The sequence below is a fragment of the Trachinotus anak genome, unplaced genomic scaffold (genome assembly GCF_046630095.1).
Source record: "Trachinotus anak isolate AG129_WGS33_773 ecotype Australia unplaced genomic scaffold, CSIRO_AGI_Tana_v1 ptg000014l, whole genome shotgun sequence".
Classification (NCBI taxonomy): domain Eukaryota; kingdom Metazoa; phylum Chordata; class Actinopteri; order Carangiformes; family Carangidae; genus Trachinotus; species Trachinotus anak.
This window is the reverse complement of record NW_027273865.1, coordinates 18,838,298-18,844,297: the sequence shown is the minus strand read 5'-3', so window position 1 is coordinate 18,844,297 and position 6,000 is coordinate 18,838,298.

The window sequence follows — 6,000 nt, the reverse complement described above, 5'->3', positions numbered from 1 at the left end:
CTATTTAGCACAATACAACCTGAACTGTGACCTGATGATGGCGCTGGAGGAAAAGTCAGGGGATCATCAATGTAATTAGGATTTATCCGCTGGCTATCAATGTCTGTGGGAAGTAGATTCATGCCGCTAGTGTAGCTTAAAAAAAAAAAAAAGATTCAGAAGGATTTTTAATTTATTTTTGAATCTCTTTATAAATTCAGATATTTTTCACGTCCGTCTTGAAATTTATCTCAAGCTGAAACTGTTACCTTTGTCTTGCACCAGCAACAGTAATTAGTGTAGTGAAACTTTTCTTCTCTGTAAACAAGGAAGTGAACAGTAAGCACTCAGAGACCAGCGCATTGTCACATAAAAATAAAAAAGATTAAAGGCTTTCCATCATAAAGAGGGATAGTAAGAGGCAGCAGCTGTAATGTGACAGCCGTGCATGACCGGTGCTCTATAATAAAGTGCAGTGAGGCTTATGTTTATGAGAGGGGAAATTCCTGTTGTTCCAGTTTGTACTTAAACACACTGAGCAGAACTGCTGGTGTAAATAAGATGAGAGCCAGCCACTGCTCTGTTCATTTTAAAACTTCCTTAATATAAGATTGGGGCTGAAGTGACCCATTAATGTGAGTCTGAACAGCCTTCCCCTCATTAAAAACTGATTTGTTTGTTACATAAGACTAAAATTGAAGACATTTCATCCCCCTGAGCCTGGATCCAATGTGTTGAAAGTGCGATGCAGTGAAATATATTAGGTTTTAATCTGGCAATAAAAGGCCAGACAGAATGTGAGATGTGCTTCGGGTTATCCCTCAGTGGGATCAATATCACTACCAGACTCAGTGTTTGACTTAAGTGTCCCATGGCAAGGTCTAATCAAGGTCTGCGAATCAGATGAGGTCAAGAAAACAGAAGACGACTCCCCTGACATCTATACAAAAGTTTAGTGACCATGAAACGAAAATCCTCTTGTTGTGATTCAACAAAGCTGTGCAGTGAAAAGAAATCGTGTCACGCCTGAGTTGATTGAGTTCCCCAGAGTGTTGCTCCTGTATCAGGTCCTTCAGTTGATTACATCAGAACCTGATTAGAGCCTCCATCCTCAACCTGGAGTGTTTACTGACATTTATAGGCAGCTCGATCTACCAATCATTAATACTTCCTGGAATTTGAAAGTGCCGACTGAAAGGACACTTAATTATTTATGCTCCTTTCTGTGTCCATGGCCTGATTGGTAAATAGCTCTCTGTCGAGCCATAATATCAGTGATAATGCTATCTTTCACCGACTCTGTGTTTGAAGACATCGCTGTGAGATGTGGTGCCTGCAGCAGACATTTGGAGTGACAATATGGTTGTAAATAAGGTACTGACGTGTAAGGACAAAAAGCCAGAGGAAATTAAAGAGTATTGAAAACCGAGCTTGAAATGCAGCCTGTGCATCCCCTGTCCTTACCTGTCCTTCACATGGAAAGATTTATCTGCTCTCTCATTTGGAGCTGGTTCAAATCACACACTGTGGGCTGGACTGGGCAAGGTTGGCAAAGCAGTAGATGTTTTTTTCTGTGTGTGTGTGTGTGTGTGTGATTATTGCTTGTTTTGCTCTGCCTTGCTTGACTGTCCACTTCCCTTTCTCAACAAATACACACAAGCAAACTTTACAGTGTTAACACTTGATTTTGGCACGAAAACAATCCAACCTAGCAAGTTGCATTACCTTATCCAAAAATCACAGCCCTGCACCTTTTCTTTCACTTCTTCTCTCACTTGTCCTGCTCACATATGTCAGATTGCAGCAAAGAACAAGCAGCAGCAGAATCTGTGGCCCACTTTGTGGAGGGAAAGAAATGTGCATTAAGAGGAGAGGTTCAGGAATAAAGACACTAACCTAAACTGCCATTTGAACACATGCCTAAAATATACTGTTAACAATTTGACAGGTGACCTCTTGCCACTGTCTTCTCTCAGTAGCAAAAAGAGTCACAGTGGATAGTTGGGTATACAAAGTCTTTACATCTCATCTCCAACAGCATTTGTGTATTCTTTGCATGAAGGTGATATTTTCCTAATTTTAAACCTGAAATAAATTCTGGCCCCTTGGGGGCAGTGGAAACAACAAACAGCACTTAGATACTCAGCAGAAACAGAGCAACATTATCATTAATTTGGAGCCGTGTTTCTGGCCACCTGATGAATTTTAGTCTAATATTCACCCTCTGTTAGCTCTGTTTTTGGTCTCCACCAACTACTCTTTAGCTACTAAATGCTCCAGTGTGTTCCCTGCTAACTTTCTGTCTTCCTTTTGGTGAAACAAAACAGTAAAGTTGCAAGCAAAAGAACCAAAACAATAAGCTGAAAGATGCTAAAATGTTCCATAGAGCTGAAGAGAACTGCAGAGTTGGGTGATGATCCTCCATGGGTTAATCACTACAGGCACCCCTTTCACATACGAGTCATCAGGTGATTGTTAATATAAAAATATTGACTACAGCTGCTCTGAGTAGTTTCAGTTGCCTAAACCTAAACATATCTTAGCCATATTGTACAGATGACAAGTTAGAAAATTCTCATCCGAGCCCTTTTAGCAGTAGTCATATGGTTTGTTTTTTAGGGCACTGATGAACCATCTGATTTGTCATTTTGATTTGAGAACTTTCTGGAAATAAATTAACTGCTAGCAAAAAAAGAGCTCCTTTGCAGCTCACATGCTTTTCAGACATTTCTCAATCCTCATATCTATCCCTCCTTATCTTAATCCCTTCCTCTCTCTGTCTGTGCTCCCCTCCCTCTTCCGCTCCGTCCTTCCTCCAGTATCCCAGCTGTGCTTGCTTTAATACCTTCCTGTGGTCCAGAATTCCCTGCTTCTTCTTTCCCTTCCCCTTCTCCTTTACTTCCTTCCTCTCTCTTCTTCTTTCCTCTGCTCTTCCATCTTGCCATTCCCACAACACATAAGCCTCTTCTCACTGCTATCCAAACTCAGCATTAAATAAAAACCCTATAGGCACTGCCATATTCACATGATCTTTCGCAGTTTTATCACAGTGAATTATAGCCCACTGTCCCTCAGGGTGGAGTTTTCCCAAAACCAATTTAAGCCCCTCTCAACGTGTTCATCCTCCACTTCTGGATTACCTTGCTCCAGTTCAGGGCTACCTAGCTCAGGGCTAAAAGTACAGATATTCCTCTTGAACACGCCTGTATAAAAGAGTCCACATAGCTAGGCTACACATGTTCTACATTACATTTTAATTAAAGTTTATTTCGCCAGTCTCTGTAATTGAGAGAGATGTAACCTCCTTTATCAAGTAATGGTAAAAATACATATATATTTATGCTTGCAGTCAGTCATGTGCAATCATTATGTGTACTGTACGTACTGTATGTGCATACGGTATTCCTGCATATTTCACCATGATCTTTAACTGCGTTGACATTACTGTACCCCCTCTAACCGTGCTGCAGAACATCAAGTTAATTACATTGAATAAGGAGATACAGAGAAAAAATACACTGAGAAAAATGTTGTTCGGCACAACATTATACAACTCCTTTCTGTGAACTGCTTTCTGTGTGCATATTTTAATACTTTCACCAACCAGGCCGCTTTTGATGCATAACTTATCAGGGCGCCAGAAAGGGCTTAAAAGGCTTCATTGTGTATCAAGCCTGAGAACTTGTAAACTATGCTAAATTAAAGTACAAAGCAGGTCACTTGGACTGCAGATTATAACTGCTGAATGGTTGCTCTTTGTAAAAATGAGCTGCATGTTTTCATTGTCTTCTTGTCGTGTCAAATAACTCATTGCATCTTAAGTAAACCCTATATCCTATGCTAGTTATTCTACTCGTTTATATGATTAAAAGCATTATCATATAATAGTGTCTTTGGATGGTATGATTAAAGTCAAATGCCATACAGCAGTAAGGTCACAGATTTATCCAGCTGAGAGACACTGAAGCTCCTACCTGGTCAGGACCATTAGTCACTCTAGATTAAAGAGTTCCTACAATGTAAACTGTTGACTGACTGGTTTGTGTTGGAGCTGGAGACTGTAGGTAACATAAAACTATGCAATGTCATCTTTGAAATGGAAACTTTTCTGAGGCTATGTTGTGGAAATATTGCCAACACTATTCAACAAAACCTACAGTGTTTGAGTTTTCTGCCAGCACAAAGCCAGCTGACCACAGTTAGTCATGCGCTGAGCCCATCGCTGCCACAGTTTCACTTTGTGGGCGTTAACATTCATTTTAACAGTAAGAGGGTTCATCTTTTGCTCTCTTTTCTTGTGTCACATGAATAGCTTCAACATCATATTTTGTCCCCAGCTAGACGGCACGGCACCACAGACTGTGCAGTGCTTTAATATTATCTGTAAATTCTTTACAGAGTGTAAACACCCAGCTTCGCTTTTGAGGTCATTTAATTGTGCCTCTACAATGTCCTCGATGGACTGTGCAGGTTGAGTGAACATACAGTACCCTGAGAGCTGTTCAAAAGCCTCAGGTGATTTTACGCATGCCTTGAAGACAGACAAAGAAAGGCTTGATACATTACTTTGTTCTCCAATCTTAAAAAAGTGACTAGTCATTTCTCATCCACTTGTCAGTGGTGTGTAAGTGTGTGTTTGTGTGTAAGAGAGAGAAGGGACTATGGGCTGTCTGAGTGCTCCATCAGCTGGGAGTTATGGTCACTCTGGCCCGTCATAATATCCTCTCTCTGACTGCATGCCCTCAGATTGTTATTCCCACTGAGTTTGTTGTGTATGTGTGTGACTGTGTGTGTATTAATATCTTTAAGTGTGAGAGGGCAACAGAGAGACTGTGTGTGTGTGTGTGTGTGTGTGTGTGTGTGTGTGTGTGTGTGGGTGTTTCAGGGGGAGCCAGATTGCTGTTGGCTGACTTAGAAGCATGAATTTAAAGAAATCATATGAGACAGTTGTGCTTATCTTTCCATTAATATACTTTAAAAAGAGTGACACACACACACACACACACACACACACACACACACACGTTGTCTGCATTTACAGCAGTGTTTGGAGGGCTTTGGATGTCTGATAGTCTTTGGATGATTCTTGACAGCAGCGTTTGACAAAGTGTCTATGCCCATTCATTTGCTGTTAATGTTTATGGATATCATGGAGCCAAATTAATGTGATTACATTTCCAAAGACCTGTAAACAAGTAATAGTACTAATTAAATATTTGCCATTGTCACCTTCAAAACCATGGAACATTTTGATATGTTTCCAGTTTATCAGGTCCAGCGGAACTCCTGCGATCATCCACTGTTTAAGTGAGGCCTACGCATGAACTGATTGATGTTTGTCCGCATCGATGAACATATCAGTGCTCCTACTTACAAGCTAACAGCAAGTGTAGTTAATTAGTAATTTGTTAGCTTGTAATTGGCAGTGTCTGACACAGTGTGGTTGTGCTAATGCAAAGTCTCGCTTGCTGTACTGACAAGGTTGACTTTGCCCACCCCAGGTTCCCGATAGTTGACGGGATTGGTTCCTGAGTTATGTATGAATCCCTGGCTGCACTTTGTAAATGAGAGCCATTGAAAATCAATCAAGCCACACCCATTAACCCACACCAGCATTGCTGTGATTTGCTCCACAGCAATGCTGACAGTAAGCTAGCAATAGCAACGTTTGCCAAAGAAATTCATAATATCAGTAATAGCAAGTCAGCTAATGTTATCATGGCCACTGTGGCCAGTCACTAATGAAAACAGACATGTAACATTATGTAGCCATCAAGATACTTACACATGGAGGTGAAGAAAAGCCAGTTCCAAGTTAAGATGGAGCCCTGTAGCAGCTCGTAGGGTTCTTCATCTCAGTAAAGCCAGACCAGTATTGGTTCCACAGTCGGACTGGAAAGAGATTCAGCCTTGTAGTTATTCACAGACACCGACCACATGAATACTGTAACACTGACAGAGCTGGTTAAACTTTAAAAACTTTATGGATGTTTTGACAGTTCACCGGCCGGCTGGCTGGGA